Genomic DNA, 19,979 nt, shown 5'->3' with positions numbered 1-19,979 from the left:
GACAAATCAGGTGTATCTGCCCACAGTGTGCCTCCCTCCTTACATCAGTGAGGCCACGCCCCTTCATTTTAAACATCTCCTCCAAAGCACTGCCAAGTCATGAACCCATCAGTGGGTTAACCCATTGCTAAAATAGTGCTGCATTGTTCAACATGTAGGTTTTGGGGGTGCTTCATATCCTGACAGCATATACAGGAGATCTGGGGAGTGTCAGATACTTCCCTCAGAACTATACCCCTCACAGAGCTGGACTGGAAAGCGGGAGATGGGATGGGAAGGTTTTTCAAGGCAGGTCACTTTGTCACTTTGGAGAGCATACCAGGTTTTCAGGATCTTCATATTTCATTTTCACTTCAAAGAAGAATCTTATCTTTGAAGCTAAAACTTGCTTACATTTTTCATTTTCATCTTGTGGTTTTCTTGATTCAGAAGTGTAATTTCTAATTACACTTCTAGGGTGCTCTCCATTTTTTCTTCATAATAAGTGATGGGGGTTGTAATTTGAGACTATTTTTAAGGGTCACTTAGGCTTTGATTTTGCACGGAGAACCGCTGGGGTGGGGGTTTGCTTGTGGCAACCCTAGAGATTGCACTAGGCTCCAGACACCAGCTTGGGAAGTGAGATGGCAGAAGCAATGATTATGGACCAATTCCGAGGCCCTGAAGCATGATTACAAAGCTGGGGTTGCCAGCAGGGCTCCAGGTGGTCAGGTATGGCCTTGAGGATGTCCAAGGAAGCAGTGACATGGGACATGCAAGCACTGGGCCGGCCTTGAGCCCCCTCGATGACATCAGGGACAGGGTCTAAGCAGCTGGTGACTCCAGGGATGTCCATTCACACTCTACCTGGTCAGGGGCTTCCTGAAGGCCCTGATGGCAGACTTGGCCTTGCTGCCCAGCTCTCCCGCAGTTCTAAGGATCTGATTGTACTTGGCCAGGTGCTCAGCTCAGCAAAGGGCTGCAGTGTTGATCTGCCCAGTGCAGGGCCCCACCACCAGGTCGGCAATGATGAAAGTATCCTCAGTCTCCCCAGAGCGATAGGACACCATGATGCCCCAGCTATTGGACCGGGTCAGCACACACACCTGCAGAGGCTCAGATGCAGAGCCAATCTGGTTCGCTTTGAGTGGGAAGCAGTTACAGGACTTCTCACTGACAGCCTCGGCAATCCTGGTAGGGCTGGTTACTGTGAGATCATCCTCAACCACGTGGATGCTTGCCTAGCCATGCACTTCTGCCAGCTTCCCGGTCGTTCTGGTCAAAGGGGTCCTCAGTGACACCACTGGGTACCCCCAGATGAAGGACTTACACAGGCCAGCCCGTTGGCCGGATGCCATGTACCAGCTAGAGTCATCAGACTTGAAATGCAGGTCATACCTGCCAGACCTGAAGCACTCAGAGATGACCACGCCCATGCCAATGACAAGCCTTCCCAACTGCGTTCTTTGGCAGCTCCACAGTTCCTTTGTTCTCCAGGATGTAGGTGCAAACCTGCCCTCATCACTCACTTTGGTGGCACCGTTCCCCTATTTCTCCTTAATGGCATTCTTCATTCAGGTTGTGATAACCTCTGCCCCAGTGCGCGTGGCTCCCCAGAAACCGGGCGCCCCCACAGGGAGGACCGTGGACTCCTGCATGGCCAGCTCGTTGCCAGCGTAGGAGCGTCCATGGATCACACTGAAGGCTGGGACTGACAGGATGACTTTAGGGTTGCCAGCCAAGTCAGAGATGTGACGGTAGAGAGGCATAGACAGCCAGGGACACTCCCAGGATGGCATTTGCACCAAATTTAGATTTGTTTCCAGTGCCGTCGGTCTCCATCATCAATTTGTCTATCTTCTCGTGTCCCGCAACATTCAGTTTCTTGCTGCCAGAGCAGGCGTGATAGTTTTATCGATGCGCTCATTAGTCTTTGAGACACCTCTTCCCCACGTAGCATGTCTTATCATCATCACGGAGCCCTAGGGCCTTAGAGATGCCAGTGGAGGCACCACTGGGCATGGCAGCTGGGAAGAGACCTTTTGAGATGTAGAGATGAACCTCAACAGTGGGATTCCCATGGGAGTCAAAGATCTCTCGAACATGGACCTTGAGATCAGACACGGCGAGTTTCTGTCGGATCACCACTCCGGAGAAGAACAGAAGTTCAGCAGACACCGTGGAGAGCGCATAGAAGAGCCATGCATGCTAGCCTGTGACCGAGCTTTAAGAGGATTTTATAACTGAACTAACTGCATACCCGCTAGTCTTCTGGAACTGGTAGTTACAAGGCGCGGCAAAGGTGACAGGCATTTATTTAGCATTTACTAAGTGGAAAGCACTGTGTGTGTTATTATTCCCCATGTGTTCTTTTGTCTATCACTTCTTTCAAAGACACAATGAAGAAGCCACAGTTACCTCCATCTGGCCAGTGAGAAGCTGGGACTCAGAAGTTCTGGGATTTTGCCTGGAGTTAGAAAGGTGATCAACGATGAAGTGGGACTTAAATTAAGGCTGCTTGTCCTCCCAGTGAATGGTTTTAGCCACTAGGGTATTCTGAAGTAGTCATCCAGTAAGGGGCTTTGAGTTTAGATGCAGGAGACAACTGTAAACTGGTTCAGTCTCTTCTGTAAAGAAAATAGGACTTCTATAATGTGCAAGATGAAGCTAATCTATTAATATCAAAGGCTTTGATCTTATGAGTGAACCGGCTTTGAAGGTGGTTTGGATTGCCAGGATTATATGAAAATTGAGATCTAGTGAGTATACAAGATTATTACCTGGATAAGAGGATTTAGGCAGATCATTTCCTTCAAAAGCCTCTGATTTGCCCTGAGGTCAGCCATCTGATGAAGCCACGGGGAGATGTCCTGAGTTTATGCTCCCTCTGACAGGGCTGACTGTGAGGTCTCATTTCTGCATTGGAGACACTAAAGCTTACTTTGGGGGTTGTTGGGAGGGTCAGGGGGTTGCTACTAGCATCTCTAAGTTTAGGAACAGTGCGGACAGAGTTCATTGTCTAGGTTTTCATTTGAAAGCAGAGACAGCTCACTAGCGAAGGACTGGGTGACAGCTGACTTGGCAGAGGAAAGAAAGGTGAAAGCCGTCGGGCTCCGGACCCAGAGCCCTGAGTGCTTCTGAAATGCAGGCTCGCAGTTTTGAAATGTGGCCTCGTGCAGGCCGCAGACCGAGGACTCCACTTTGAGCAGGATGGGTCAGGTTCTTTACTGGGGAGGGACAGATGATGCTTAATCCAGTTTCCTTATCATGTGCTCAGGTGTACAGGAAGGGGGAACATCTGCATGTCAGTTGTTAAGGAAGCAGTGCCTTCTGGTTGCAATATCATTGTTGTAGAAGGCACAAGACATTGGCAAGGTTACCTAGACTCTCAGTGCTGGCTTGGTGGATATCTAATATCCAAAATCTACCATTCATCTGTCTGTCTGTCTATCTGTCTATCACCCATAAGTCTGTCGTTCCATCTATCTATCTATTTGGTATCTCTCTGATATCTATTTGATATCTATCTATCCTCATCATTGTTATCTATCTCTATCTATCTATCTATCTATCTATCTATCTATCTATCTATCTATCTATCTATCATCTATCTATCATCTATCTATCTATCTATCTATCTATCTGTCCATCTATCTATCAATCATTCATTCATTTATCTGTCTATCTGTCTTCTGTCTGGATCACTCTCTGGGAATTAAGTGATTCAATCATAGAAGAAGGCATTAGAAGAATTTATGTGTGTAAGACATGGGACATAAATCTGCAGAACTACTGCCTCAGATGAAAGTAAGGACCCAAGGGAGCCTGCGTGTGGCTGCCGGGCCTTCACACCACCCTCCCTCCTGATAGCTCACAGTCAAGTGAGTTCCACAGTGACCCAGCTGACCTCTGGGAGTGACACATTTTAATTTCACTACCAAGCTTTTATAATTCTCAGTTAGTGTGGCACATGGATCATGAGGATTCATCTTAAGCAAAGATTCTATTCTGTAATCAGGAGATCAAGCTAAAGGCATCTCTGGAAGAGGTGCAGTATTGGTAGAACTGGTGGGTCTTATTGTAGTGCAGCTTGGGACATTTCAGGCTTGAAATGTGACTCTCGCTTAAAGGTTTGTCATACCGTTACATAATCAAGTAATTTCTTCATCCTGTGCCTTTGGGAGCCAAGGTTCCTCCTAGATCTGTTATGAAATCATATGAGATATGAGTATGAGCACTCAAATTGTTATGCAAGTCCTTAGGGAAAATTCCTAGTCATGGACTTAGGTCAGTTTTCATGACCAAAAAAATTTAATGTATACAGCTAAATTTTTATTCAGAAATATGATACAATTTTCTTCGTTGCTATTGCTGTTCACATAGTAAACATAATGAAGTCGTTTTATTCATAAAATTAAGTTCTGATCTGCTTCTCTACTTAAATCATTAATTTGTTTTCTCATTTGAGTCTATAATGAATACAACTTGTGACCCCAAATGGGTGAGCAAAATGAGTAAAGAAAGTCAAGATTATTGCATTATAGGGCTTACAGCATAACTGTAGGGCCCCAGGGTGAGGCTCTAATCCTGGCCTCTGGCAGCATTACTGACGTGGTGTTCCTCGGGGCACTGAAACACAGATGTGGTACTAGGTAGGTAGCTGCAAGTCCATATGGTACTAGGTAGGTAGCTGCAAGTCCATATGGTACTAGGTAGGTAGCTGCAAGTCCATATGGTACTAGGTAGGTAGCTGCAAGTCCATATGGTACTAGGTAGGTAGCTGCAAGTCCATATGTTACTAGGTAGGTAGCTGCAAGTCCATATGGTACTAGGTAGGTAGCTGCAAGTCCATATGGTACTAGCTGCTTCCCAAGTAGGAGGAAAGACGCAGATCTGGAGTACGGAAAGCCAACCTGAACTTTGCTTTCAGCCAGGGCTAGGGTGAGTCTAAATTGCCTGTGTTAGTGGAGTTCAATAGCACCTGTTGCTGCTGAAGTCCGTGACTTTGTAGGTGGGGACTGAGAACCTGCGGGCAGTGACGGGGGTGAAGCTGGTTGCTTGGCTCATTCCTTCCTCCACTTCTCATTTCTTCCTTATTCTCCACACTTCGTTCTCAAGGATGCACCCTTATGACGGGTGACAGATATTTGAAAGATCGTGATGAACAACGTGTACCGGTGAGATGGACAGAGCGCTGATGTTTTGTGTCTCGTTAGTGTTCCTATGTCCACTCTACTGCCTATCGGAGAGTGGGTATGTGTTAGGTGCTGTCAGAATTTCTGTGTGGGTGCCCTAAGACCCAAAATATCTTGGAATGAATTCATTTGGAAAAGTCTGTAAAGAAAAGGGACTGCATTACAGGGAAGTCATAGAGCTGGGTCATTATCCATCTCTCTAGACCATTACACACACACACACGCACATACACATACATGCACACACACATATACACACATACACACACATACACGCACACACACATGCACACACACACAAACATACATGCATGCGCACACACACACGCACAAGGTAGGGAGGGGATAACCATTTATAACTCAACAAGAGAGACTATGAAGCAACCTTAATCTGACTTCTTGATTTTGAACTTTTAGCCTTCAGAATTTTGAGAAAACCCTTTTTTGTTGCTGTTGCTGTTCTTCCAGCATCCAGCCTGCCTGTGGCACTTTGCTTTGGCAGCCTGAGAAAATAGCACAGCATGTTGTGAACATTTTTAGAATTAATAGCCATCTTTCAAGTTTTCCTGTGGACTCGCTGCATCGTGGCATTTTTCCGCCTTTTTCCTTGGTTCCCCCCTTTCCTTGTTGTTTTTTTTTTTTTTTGCAGCCCAAGCTGGCCTTGAACTTGCTATTCCCCTGCCTCCGCCTCCTCAATGCTGGGATTCCAGGCATGCTCTACCGTGCGTGGTGTGAAATTTTCTTAGTAAGACTGTTGACATAGCCAAGTAGTCAACTTCCTAGAAAGTTATTAATCAGTCTTGCCAACATTGATGGAATAGGGAGGTGGGTGGATGAAGAGATGCTCCCTCCCTGAAGGCCGTTCTGTAGCTTTAAGTAGTAAACTTCTTGCTTCAGAGGCTACTCCTTGTCTCCGTTCAGGTTCAGCATACACATCATCATTTCCCTGTGCCCCCTTTTCTCCGTCACTCTCTTCTAACTGCCTCCTTTGTTTTTATTAAAGCGTTCTCATCCTGGTGTGATGGCCGTCAACTGTAACTCCACAATTTAGGATGCCGAGACTTTGATTTCAGTTTCAGAAATGGAAGTTACTTATGCATTTGTTGTGGCCTTCCCTCTCTCCTTTAAAACTGCCCCGGTTAGATCACTTTGCACGCCCTCCCCCCCCCCAATTCAATGGATTCTGGATTCTCCAGGTTCATCCAGCGGCATCAGCCCCTGGGCCTGGCTTGACTGTCCTCTGGTGTGTGCAGGGTACGTGAAAATTGGTCTCTGTGCTCCAGGCACTGATAGGCTGGTCTGTAGACTCCATGATACAGGATGGGATTCATGTTCTCCTGGATTCTGTGCCTTCCATCTTAGATAGGTCCTTGCTATGTGAATGAAGGAGCGAGTGAGGTGTTGGCACCTGTGCAGATGCTTTTGGGTCACCAAGAGAAGTCACTTTGTAAATTGCTAAGGTGCCTGGAATAGTTTAGGCATTGTGCTAACCAAGTTTTGGGCATAATGAAGCCGGTGTATGGATATTGATACATAAAAACAGGTTTAATTCAAGATGCTGTCTCACAATATTCTGGAAGCTGGAAAGTGTAATGGCCTCCTATCTATAAGCTATGAACCCAGGCAAGCGGTGATAAGATTCCATGTTAGCGCAAAGGCCTTAGAGTGTGGCGTGGGGTGTGGGGCCATGTCCAAAGGCACGAGCAGATGGGTGCCCAAGCTCAAGGAGCTGGAGGGAGAACACATCCCATGCCTTTCGGTTCTATTTGAGACATCAGCAGATTGAGAGAGGCCCACTCATATTGGTGAGGGAGGATCTTCTTGATTCCAATCCCACTGATTCCAACGCCAGTCTGCCTCTCCCTGAAAGACTGCCATAGACACTTCCAGAAATACCAACATAAAATTAACCACCACACATGATCGATATATTTTTAGATTAAGATCAAAATAGGTTCATTAAACTGGGAAGATTCTAAAAGAGACCTTGTAAACTCAAATTGAGATTCATAGAGAATTTGCAAAGTAATAGTGTTGTACACTTGAAGCTATGTATGTATTAAAAAAAACAGAGCAAAGTTAGCTTGGTGCTCATAAGATCATCTCTGTGCTCCACAATAGCAAGCATGCAAGCATATTTGGTATTATAACAATATGAAAATATTTAACATGAGCCATAAACATGATGCCATTTGGTATAAATAAACTGCTTACACACTTTATGCTGTAGTATCTTAAAAGACAATAAGACAAACCTGTCATTTAAACAACTGAGTATAACTAATAATCAAATATATATATATACATACACACACACACACACACGTGTGTGGTTAGTGTTAATTGTCAATGGGTGTGGAATCAACTAGCATGGAAACCTTTAGGCACATCTGTGAGAAATTATTTAGATTAAGATTGGCGTCTGGGTGTGCCTCTGCCAATTAACCGTATTAATTGAGTTGGGAAGAGCTTTCTGCTGTGGTGGCATCTTGTCTCCTGCATGGTCAGTGGCCTCTGTGACTTCCCTTGATCTGTGAGCCTGAATGAGCTCTTTTTCCCATTGACTGCTTCTGCCAGGGCATTTTATCACGGCCAGAGAAAAGAGGCACACATACACATTTCCCCACCATCACCCCCACCCCCGGAGGAAAGTGCTAGATTGTTAAATATCTAGGATATCCAACACAAACGTGACGGAGGAAGTATTTCTGGTGGGAACACAGACACTTAGAGAGACTGGCGTGGCCGGTTGCACACAGTGTCTGACCGACAGATTGGGCCCTGAGCTTTTGTCTTCCCGTGTTTGGGTCTGTCGTCGTCTGTCTGTTTTTCCTTGCGATGTAAGTGTCTACAAGGAAAATAATCCCTGGGGGCAATTTGAGTGAAATTCTATAATACAATCACTGCACTCCTGTTGGTGCTGGACACTGTAACCCTAGCAGTTCCTAAATTGTCAAGATAAGATTTAGCCAGGGAAAATAAGAACACAAAAAATAAGATGTTTTATTTTATAACAAATAAGTATATTTAACACAGTCTTACTAACCTAGGATACGGCCAACACCCCTTCTCTAAATGTTAGCCTACAACCTCAATGGTCAGCAAGAACAAAGCTTACTTTAGAGATTTTTTTGGGTTTTTTTGGTGTCTCAACTTCTCAGGTTTTAATTTCATTTTTACAGTGATGGGGGTTGAACCCAGGGACTTGTGAATGGCAGACCTCTCCATACACCTCCCAGCCCCATCCTTCCTTATCCCCAAACATAAACTAATGAAAGCCACATATTTTGTTGTTGCTTTGTTGTGTCAAGTTCATAGAGGTGGGGATAGGAATGAGTTGTTTGCTAGTGCCTAAGGCTTAAACCTCTTTGAAAATGGTCTTTACCGTAAGGGATTATGGACTATGAAAAGGATGATAAAGGCCGTCAGTGACATGATTGGCCTTTAGTATTTTAGCGAATCGTAAAGCAGATGTAGAAATGCAAGCATACGTATTTGTTCTCATTGTCAAGTTCTTTTTGTTTAGTTTTTTTTTTTGTTCGTTTGTTCCCAAGTTTTAACTTTTATCTTAGGCAGAACTGCAACTCGCGAAGTAGCCAGGCTGCCTGATCTGCCTGCCTTAGTCTCCTGCATGCTGGTAATGATGGACACCGTTGTCCAGACTTTATGGAAGGCGTGCATCTAGAGACGAATGCAGGAAAGAACAAGAATAAAATCGAGGTGGTCCAGCAGCCTAGGGCTCTGGAATCCTCACTCCTCTGGCTGAAATCGAGACACTACTCCTGGGTGGCACTGCCAGACTTGAAGATGTTCGAATCTTTGGACTTCGGGTCTGAAGCTTTTATGATACTTAATATGGGAATGGTCAGTGGTCATGGGGTTGTGAAAATTAAAGGTGTCTTCATCTACAGAGTGGATAGAATAATACCTGGGACATAGCAATGGCTCAGGTGATTTTACTTGGCCTTATGTAAAACTGTCAGGTGGGAGAGGAATTTGGGAAGCCAACGGCATCCAGCCATATGTTATTGGGTTATAGTGACAATAACTCAGCTCCCAGGAAGAATACTGACTGGAATTGGCTGTTCTCAAGTATTGGAGGGGGTCTGACCAATTGGGGTTTATCGCATGTCTTGCCCAATTCGCTGACGTTTAAGCTTTGTTGTAAGTTATTGTGAGTTCTAAATAAGACAGGTTCAACAAATGCACACGGAAGCCTGTTGTTTATTGATTGGATGATAACAGGATCAATGCTTACCGCCCTAAAGAAGCTCGTAGTTTAGGGACCTTCCTCAGTACACAGCGTGTAAGGGCCGGCATAGTGCCTAGCGTGTGGCAGATCCTCAGTGAATGCCGATCGTCCTTTTCCCTTCAGGATGTCCTCTTACTCAGGAAACCTGAGGGAGAGCAGACTAACTGGCTGGCTTGCCATGCATCAGCTTAGGGTAGGAGATGGCGGATTCTAAAGAGCGGGAATCCAGCCTGTAGTTAATAACCACGGTGCAGTTTGCTGGCCATGCTGTCACCCTTGCCGAAGGAGAGAGCGGCCACACTTGGCGTCTAAGCGAGTACGTGGAACTGTGTACCTCAGAAACAAGATGGCAGGCTATAACTGTGATGACCTGCACAGCTCCTGGCGGAACAGTCGAAAGTCAGCAGGCCCAAGAAGAGTCAGACTTTGACCTCGTTAGTCATAGCATATGGATTCATAAAACAATGCCTACAGTGTCGTCCTCCAAACACGGTAAAGGGGTCGGTGTGAAGCTGAAAGAGGAACGACTTTTACCCTCAGTAGGATGGGTAAAATGGCTGACCAGGGCTGGCCGTGTGGTTCCTGGCCCAAGTTCCTGCAATGGTGCCAACCAAAACACTTGCGTGAGTGACACAGATCCACACCGGCTGGATTCACAAAGGATCTTAGAGGTTGGTGATTCTGCCTTCTCATTCCAGATCTAAGGAATCGGAGAACCAGAGGGGAGTCATGACTCAACCAAGTTTAAGTCTTCCTGGAAGGAGAGCTGGCTGTTGGGCCAAAATATCCAGGTTTTCTTTCCATTCTGTCTGGCAGTCTTGCGATGCCAAGGAAGACTAGCTGTGGCTTGCTATCTGTCATCAGAACGCTGTCTCTCCATGGAAGCCATCCTTCAGTTCCCAAGTAGTACTGCTGTTTCCCATTAGGAGGGGTGGTGGCAGTTTTAACTTGACTTTTCTCCCGAAATTACCTCCTGACCTTTATGATAGCAGAGGCAGATTTTTGCTGGGGCATTTGATACATCTTGCCTTCATATGCCATAGCTCTGTGGTTCATTGTCATGGCCTTCCCTCTCCAGGTAGAAGTAGGTCCCAAACAGGTCCCGCTGGGAAGAACGCTGCAGTGAGGTCCTTCTTACTAACTAACGGGCTGTGATTTTTGTTTACAAACACCGACTCTACTCCTTTTCCATGTGCTGGAAACACTTCTGCCTCTGGATATGTTTTATAGCCTTGGCTGCATTCCAAATGTGATGTAGGTAAGTCAACCTTCAGTGGAAATAATTCTTATTTATACCTAAATTTCTGAGAAGAGAGGAACATCAAAGGTTATGATGTCTGTTGCAAGTCACTGTCTAAAGTCTGAGCAAAGTAGTGTTGGTGGCAGCGTTCCTAATTAAAGGAATGAATCAGAAGATGTTCATACATCTTACCATGATAGGCTGAATGGTTATACTTAGCCTCCAAACATGCACTGGACTTTGTAATAACAAGTTGTTGATCTTAAAATTATTACTGTTATTTTACTAAATATTTGCTAATAATACCCTATGATGCTTACACCTGCCATTAACATGTCTATATGGCAAGTCAGGTTCGTATTATAATAATATTAGAATTATATAACAGTGTTAGTTCTTTTAGTCTCCTCAGGAGTCATTAAATGTTCTTTGAATAATGATTATTTTAAGGTTTCAGTGACTTTCAGGTTTGAGTCTTGCTATATTAGGTACAAGGTGGAATCTAGTGACTTTATTTTATTTATTACTTTTATTTTTTGAGACAGGGTGTGACATCACCAAGGCTAACCTCTATAGCCTGATGTAGCCAAGACATAGTTGAGCTATGTCTTGAGTCTCTGATCTTCCCGTCTTTACCTGCCAAGTGCTGGGATTATAGGCATGTACCGTCAGGCCCCGGGGTGATGTGGTGCTGTGGACTGAACCTGAACTTCAGGCTTGCTGTAGTCCACAGCTCTGCCAGCTGCCGTGTGTCCCCAGCAGTTTTATTCATTTTTAAGATGTTTAATTTTTCTTTTAGTTCGAGACCATCTCATCATGTAGTCCGAGCTGGTTTTGAACTCAACCCTTTCGCACCAGCCCCCATCAAGGGCTGGTATTATAAATATAATCTATCCTGCCTGGCTGGTGGCCTTATCCTTTATATTTAAGTTTATAGAGTTATTAGGGTCTCTAGATACTGTATACTTGGACCGCTTGGTGTTTCCAGTGGAGGCGTTAGACTTGGAGAGGTAAACTCAGTCACCTGGAGTCCTAAGTAATTACTTAGTAGCAGAATATGATAAAGAACCCAGGACTGTTGCTGAGGTCAGGGGTAATTAGAATTTCTGGTTTGAGGGATTAGGTTTGAAAGATGGTATCTCCCCTTCTCACACAATTCTCCGTGAGCTCTGCATGATGTTTTCCAGACCCACCCAATCTTAGACTTGCCTTCCCTACTCAGCAAGGATTTTTGCAGTTCTTTGGTAAGGAGGCCACCATGTAAGCAGCTTTGGAGGAATCGTAGAGGTGTAAGCCAGCCTGGTAGATAAGGGACCCCAAATGCGGTACAAGGAGGAGACTTTCAGACTCAGAAGGTGCTTCGATAGCCTGAAGGCCATGGGCAGCGGCAAAGGATGGCTTATGTTTGCAGAATCCCAGGACAGATAACACAAGCCTGGAGTGCAAGAAGAAGGAGCTTGCTGCTCCCCAAGTTGGAGAACCAATCAGGGCGTTTCCCGTGTCCTTCAGTGCACGTTAGAGGGTGAGCATAGGAACTGAGAGAGGCTTGGCTCCAGAGAGGCCTAGCCTAGGAGAAGAGCTAGAATTCTCTGTGGGAGACTCCTGGGATGGTCCCGTTCAAGTCCACGGGAGTAATGAAGGGCAGGAAGAAGCATGTACGAGTTTGCACCTGGGAGGCAGTCGTGGAATAGGAAAGGGGGGGGGGGATACAGAAGTGGGGAACTTCGTGCAGGCTCCAGGTGTGCCAGGCAGCCTGGGGTTATGACCAGTTATTTTAGATGCATATTCTGAAGGAAGAGTTAAAATTGGTGACTTGAACTGTATCGTATTTGGAAGATGTAAGGAAAACAACGTAGCTCTGATAGAGACCCTGCGCTGAGTCGAAGCAAGATTTCCCAGCAGTTCTTCAGTACTTTCCTCTTGCTGCACGCTAAGTGGTGCTAGGTCACGGAAATCACACGCGTGTCCTCTCATGATCAGTTCATCATGGGATGAGCAATTCTTGTGAGGTTCCTGAAAGGAGGAGTCTTCTACCGGTTTGCACTGTGAGGTGCAGCGTCGCAATATGGGTGGGGAGCCTCTGCTCATAGTTCCCCAAAGCCTTTTCACTTTGGGCATAAAGGAGAAGTGTGTTCACTTGGCCCCGAGAACAGAGCAAGTCTGAATGCATCTCCTTTCCAGCTCTGAGCAAGCCTGCGGCTTCTTAATACAGTGTCGTTAATCTGCACCTTAAAGAGTTGGGGAAGCCAAGCGAGGACTCTGCCGTCCTACCTAATTTTAGAACGAGAAGCAAGTTTGTGGTCTTCGGAGATCTTTAAAAACTTTGCTGCCAAACACCTGCTTTCCCATATGCCACAAGTTCTTAAGTAATCTTAAAAGCAAGGACGGGTTTTCACAGAAGGAGTCTAGCTACATATTTAAGGCCGTCTTGAAGCTTGCTCATGCTTGCCGTTGTCTACTGACTGCAAGCAGGAAGGCGAGATTGCAGACGGCTAAAATGAAAGCCTTCGTTTCCTTCCAGGTAAAATATTTCTTCCCCAGCTCACATGAAACACGTTTGTTGAGTGGCACCCTCGATCAGCGCTATGCATGGATGCATATGCACACGTGTGTTTAGTGTACCTTGGCCCAGTGGAGCTAAGCAAGCATGGAGAGATGGTAAAGGCACACGAGGTATCCCCGGTGGGCGGACAGTAGGGATAATAAAGGTGGCGTCTATGGCTACGAGGGTGTGCTCACAATCTTAGCCAAACTTGCTTAAGCAGCATGGCGGTATTTTTTCTTCTCGTGTCACTGACAAGTCTAGGCTGGGTCTGGGCTTTCGTCGGATAGGATGCAGATGTCAGGCCAGCCCACGCAGATGTAGGTCTTTCCTTTTCATCTGTGTCCTGCATCCTGACCATTTTTGTATCCTCCCCAGTCAGTGGAAGTAAAAGCGGGGCTGAATTGTAAGTGGGACAGACTGTATGTGTTAGTCCAAGTTCTCTAGAGAAACAGATGTGTTAGTCCAAGTTCTCTAGAGAAACAGAATGGCAGAACGAATATAGATATGCGCCCGTGAGAGTAGCTCACGGGTTATGGTCTGCCTAACAACGGCTGCTCCCTGATGGAAACTCCAAAATCCAATCGTTGCTCAGTCCCCGAGGCTGGATGTCTCACTGGTCTTCAGTATTTGCCGTAATCCCGAAGAAGTAGGCTCTACATAGCAGTGAAGGAATGAACTAGTCAGCGTGTTAGGAATATCAGGCGAAGAATAAGCTTCCTCCTTCTGTGTCCTTTATACCGGCTGCCACCAGAAGGTGTGGCCCAGATTTAAGGTGTCTCTTCTCACCTCAAAAGACTGGATGTAGGATGTGCCTTCCCACTTCAAATGATGCAGTTGATAAAAATCCCTCACCGATGTATGTATGCATCCTTTTGGGTTTCAGTTCGTTACAGATGGAGCCAGTTGGACAGCCAAGAAAGCCATTGTACAGACCGAGCACCGTCTGGATCCACAGATGTGCACAGCGAAGACCATCAGTAACCACGAGGGAGAACTCGCTACCTAGATGTGACTGGGATCCTCAGTTCTCCTCTGGAAGCCTCGAATGAGGTCTCTCCCGGTTTGAATGGATCGAGAATAGAAGTAGTAGGTTGCCAAACAGAAACCGGGTTCATCTCTGGGATGAATGACCCCAACCCAACAGGTTTTAGCTAAAGCAGATAAGTAACTGCAAAGCAAATATGTTATAGCAAGAAATTACAAAGTGTGGTGGCTGTGGTCGTACACACTGGTGGTCCTAGAACGTGGGGCGCGAAGCCAGGGGTATCATAAATTTGGGGTTAGCCCGGGCTCCATAATTAATATAAATAAAAAAAAACAACTGGATTAAAAAACGGAAGGAAGTATAAAGTACTCTGTGTGAAGAGCGAAAGCAATCTTCCATAGGGAAGGATGAACTCCCCACATAAGAGGATCCCTGAGCTGGCACGAATGGGCTGAAAATGTGGGGAGACGGGCATTTCAAGCAGACATCGCCACTGTTGGGAGAGATGGAGAAAGCAGGCTGGGCTGGGAACTGGTTGGGGAAAATAGACACTAATGAATGTTTTCCAGGAATGATGGTAGTCCTGGTGAAGGCCACTTGTATCAAGTCACGACAGGGTTTAGTAGGCAGCAGGCCATCATGCATTAGCATGGGTACTGCACTAATAATGATGAGAATGGACCATTCAGTTCAGGGAAGGAACTCAAAGAGTAGCATGGGAGATCTTTTCATCTTCTGATACCTTATTTAGTTTCTTTCTTCTAAGACTTGAAGTTTTTGTCATACAAGCCTTTGACTTGCTTGATTAGAGTTACCCCAAGATATTTTATATTATTTGTGGCTATTGTGAAAGGTGCTATCCTAAATTTCTTTCTCAGTCCGTTATTTGTGTTTAAGAGGGCTACAGATTTTCTTGAAGTTAAACATGCATCCAGGCATTTCCCTGAAAGTGTTTATCAACTTTAGGAGTTACCTGTTGGAAATTTTAGGGTCATTTATATATGTTATCCTATCTTCAAATAATGATACTTTGACTTCTTTCTTTCCAGTTTGTATCCTCTTGATCTCCTTCAGTTGTCTTATTGAGCTAGCTAAAACTTTAATACTATATTGACTAGATATTTAGAGAGAGGACAACCTTGTCTTATTCCTGATTTTATCAGATTTGCTGTGAGATTCTCTCCATTTGTTGCCTATATGCCTGCTGTATATTGCCTTTATTATGTTTAGATATGTCTCTTGTTTCCCTAATCTCTCCAGGACTTTTATCATGAAGAGGTGCTGGATTTTGTTAAAGGCCGTTTCTGCATCTAATGAGATGATCCTGTGTTTCTTGTTGAACCATCCCTGTATCTATAGGATGAAGCCAACTTGCTCATGGTGGATGATCTAATGTGTTCTTAGATCCAGTTTGTGGGTATTTTATTGAGTACTTTTGCATCTATGTTCATAAGAAAATTGGTCTGTAATTCTCCTTCTTTGTTAAGTCTTTCTCTGGCTTGTGTGTCAGGGTAACTGTGTCCTCATAAAACAAATTGGCCAATGTTCCTTCTGTTTCTAGTTTATGGAATAATTTGAGGAGTAACTCCTCTTCAAAAGTCTGGTAGAATTTTGTTACTAAAACCATCTGACCCTAGGCTTTGTTTGTTTGTTTGGGAGACTTTTAATGTCTGCTTCTATTTCACTAGGGGATATGGGCCTATGTAAATTGTTTATCTGATCTTTATTTAACTTTGATAAATGATACCTATTGAGAAAATTATCCATTTCTTTTAGATTTTCTAATTTGGCAGTATACAGATTTTGTTAATTTTATCAAAGAACCAACTCTTTATTTCATTGATTCTTTGTATTGTTCTTTTTGTTTCTATTTCATTGATTTCAGCCCTCAGTTTGATTATTTCTTACTGTCTAATCCTCTTGAGTGACCTTGTTTCTTTTTGTTCTAGAGCTTTCAGGTGTGCTGTTAAGTCGCTAGTGTGAGATCTCTCCAAATATTTTACGCAGACACTTTGTGCTATCAACTTTTCTCTTAGCACTGCTTTCATTGTGTCTCATAAGTTTGGGTGTGTTGTGTATTATTCACTTTCATTTAATTATAGAATCTCTTTAACTGCTTTCTCTATTTCTACCTTGACTCATTTTTCATTTAGTATAGAGTTGTTCGGTTTCCATGAACTTTGTAGGCTTTCTGTAGTTTGTGTTTTTTATATCCAGCTTTCTTTTGTGTTGGTCTGATAGGATGCAGGGAGTTTTTCAACTTTCCTGTATCTGTTCAGACTCGCTTTGTATCTGAGTATGTAGTCAGTCTTGAAGAAATTTCTATGAGGTACTGAGATGAAGGTGTATTCTCTTGTGTTTGGGTGAAATATTCTGTAAATATATGTTAGTCTGTTTGGTTGATAACATCTGTTAGCTCCAGTATTTCTCTGATTAGTTGTTTCTCATGTTGAGGTGTCTGTTGTGAGTGCAGCATACGGATGGATCCTGTTTTCACATCCATCCCGTTAGTCTGTGTCTTTTTACTGGGAAGTTGAGACCTGGGAGATATCAATGGCCAATGATCATTGATTCCCATTAACTTGTTTGTGGTGTTGGCTGTGCATGTAAGTGTGAATGTGTGTGTGTGTTGTGTGTATATGTGTTTCCCTTCTTTTGTTTTGCTGGTATGAGGTTATTGCTTGTGTTTTTTTCATGGGTGTAGATAACTTCCTTGGGTTGGAGTTTTCCTTCTAGCACCTTATATAGGGTTGGATTTATAGATACATTTTTTTAATGATGGAATATCTTATTTGCTCCATCTAAGGTGATTGAAAGTTTTGCTGGGTATAGCAGTCTGGACTGGCATCTGTAATCTTTTAGAGTTGGCAGCATTTCTGTTCAGGCCCTTCTGGCATTTAGAGTCTCCACTGAGAAGTCAGATGGAATTCTAATAAGTCTGCCCTTATATGTGACTTTACCTTTCTCCCTTGCAGCTTTTAATATTCTTTCTTTGTTCTTTATTGCTTTGATTATTATCGTGTGGGGAGTGCTTTCTTTATTGGTCTAATCTATTTGGTGCTCCATAAACTTATTTTTATCTTAATTGGTTTGTCCTTCTTTAGGTTAGGAAAACTTTCTTCTATGATTTTGTTAAATATGTTTTCTGGGGTTTTAAGCTGGAATTTTTCTCCTTCCTCTGTTCCTATTATTCTTGGGCTTGTTTTTGTCATAGTATTCCAGACTTCCTGGGTGTTTCATGTCAGCGATTTTTTTTTTTTAGATTTAACATTTTCTTCGACTGATGTATCTATTTCTTCTATCATATTTTCAATGTCTGAGATTCTCTCTTTCATCTCTGGTGTTGGTGAAGCCTGCCTCTGTAGTTTCTGTTCGAATTCCTAAATTTTTCATTTCCAGAGTTCTCTCAGTTTGGGTTTTTATTATTGCTTCAATTTCTGTTTTCGGGTCTTGACAGGTTTTATTCATTTCCTTCCACTGTTTGTGTTTTCCTGATTCCTTTAAGGGATCTATTCATTTTTCTCTTTAAGGATCTCTATCATCTTCAAGTAGTTGGTTTTAAAAACAATTTTTTTTATTTTTGTGCTTCAGCCTTGTTGAATATTTGGGGCCTGCTGTAGTAAAGCTAGCAGGGCTCTGATGTTGCCATAATCCCCTGGTTGTTGTTGATTGTGTTATTGCACTGGTGTCTAGGTGTCTGGGTTTGGGGTGATTATAGGTGTAGGTGCTGATTTCTGGATTTGTCTCGGTCTCGGCTGTTGGCTGTTTCTACAGGTGCTGTCAATGAGTGTCCATGTGGAGTTACAGCACAGGGCAGGACTGCTCCTCTCAGCCTGCTCTCCTCACCACTGCGGGAATGGGCTGCCTCATCTGTTAAGAATTATGGCCTCCGGCTCTTCTAATCTTTTCTTCCCTGATACCCATCTTTATGAAATGCTTGAGAAGACTGGGAAGGGAGTCAAGTTAAACTGAATAACGATAAGACTGTTCTCCCCAACTTCTCTTTTTGTTCGTTTCGTTGCCGGGCATTAATGGCACGGTATTTGAACACAAGCTAAAGAAACTATAGGCAAACAGCCGCTGCAAGGCTCCGGGAAATAGTCAAGCTGCCGTGGATGTTCCTGAACAATAGAGAAAGTAATAATATCGCATGCAGCATCAGGAGGCGTGTCAACAGAATTGCGTTTGCGCTCACAAGACCCCTGTGAGCCAAGCAAAGACGTCGTCAGGGCGGTGCTTTCTCCTCTGTTTTCCTGTCTCCGTCTTTCTGCTCTTCGGAGCCTGGGTCAAGTCCTCTCTCTACCCAGTACCATTGCACGTTACTAGTTCCTGCTTTTAAAGTCTCTGCTGTTTCTGCACCTTCCTAGCAGGAATCCAAGCCTCACGGGACACTTGTTTCCTGCCTTGCCCTCTGTGAGGCGCTGAGCCCCAGGAATAAGGAATACTAGGTGGGCTGTACCTGCCCCACCCCCACCCATCAGACACACAATGCTTTTCTCTTCATGCTCAGATTTCATTCTCAGGGGCAGGAAGCATCCATTCAGGTGTCCAGACAAGGGCATTTGACAAGAGCTAATAGGAGATCAATGAGGAGCAAAGTCTTCCTTTTAAATTATGACGCTGTTTCAGTTCCTTCAGCCTGGGAAGGGGCTGGAGAGGAAATGCCTTGTGTAACTTTTAGAGTTTTTCTCTTGTAATGCTGACGGAAAACAACTTTTCATCCCCCAAAGAATAAAACTTTCTATTTCCCATTTCGTACAAATGTTTTATCGATTTTTTTTAACCTTTAACAAACAAAGAAACCTTCAGATTAGGTTTGATTTAAAAAAAAAAAAGGCAACAATTTGATGAATTAAGTGACCAAAATATGTCATTGTGCAACAGCTGGTAAGGTTTTGATTACAGCATTTGCCTACACACTCAATATGGTGGGGTTTTCCCTTGTGTTTATACATTTACCTTTTACTGTTAATGAGTTAAGGATATAATAACTTTTATATTTTTAAAGGAGGAAAAACTCTCAATCTTTTAGCAGTTCAGTCTCAGTGTTTTATGTACTCCAAGCTCTAATGTTTCCTGGGTTTATCAATAACTAAATAAGATTATAGATGCTTCTCCTCTTCCTTCTCCTCCTCCTCCTCCTTCTTTCTCATCCTCCTTTTTTCTTCTTGTGAGACAAAGCCTCTCACTTGCCTCGGAATTCCAAGATCCAGCTAGGCTGGATGGTCAGTGAGCACTGGGTCCCCCATCTTGGCTTCCCCTGTGCTGGGATTACCAACCTTGGCAATCCCACCTGATTTTTTCACTTGAGTTCTGGGGATGGAACTCATGGCCTGATTGCTTGCACAATCAGGGCTTTCTTTGCCAAGCCCTCTCCTCAGCACCAAGATACCATTACTAGCTATCAACTGAGATTGTTTTACAGTCACTCTGAAAAAAGATTGAGCATCATTAGCTAGCTTGGTAAGGAGACGGTCAAACTGCCAGCTTTCTGTATTGATAATTGTAAGTTAGAGAGGATCACCTTAGAGAAAGTACTACCATTGTGTGTGGCCAAGCATTTATGCATTTATGTTACCTACTTCCTTATGTGATATCATATAAGTTACAGGTTGAGTTTTTTTTTTTTGAGACAGGGTCTCATGGTAGCCCCAGAAGGCTTCCAACTCTCCTACCTCTCACCCATGAGTATTGAGATTGGATGTGTGCACCACTGCACCTTGAGGTTTCGAATAAAGCAAGCAAGACAACGCTAATCGTCAATTAACTAAACATTGGACATC

General features: G+C 44.0%; 1 pseudogene; it reads right to left on the bottom strand.

Annotated features, from left to right (window-relative positions):
* Positions 1–842: 842 nt before the first annotated feature.
* LOC119803822 lies at positions 843–18,758 on the bottom strand (annotated as a pseudogene).
* Between the last annotated feature and the right edge of the window lie 1,221 nt (positions 18,759–19,979).

Source organism: Arvicola amphibius, chromosome 18 (assembly GCF_903992535.2).
Source record: "Arvicola amphibius chromosome 18, mArvAmp1.2, whole genome shotgun sequence".
Taxonomy (NCBI): Eukaryota; Metazoa; Chordata; class Mammalia; order Rodentia; family Cricetidae; genus Arvicola; species Arvicola amphibius.
Note: the sequence above shows the minus strand (reverse complement) of the source record. Positions and strands in the feature narration are given on the sequence as shown.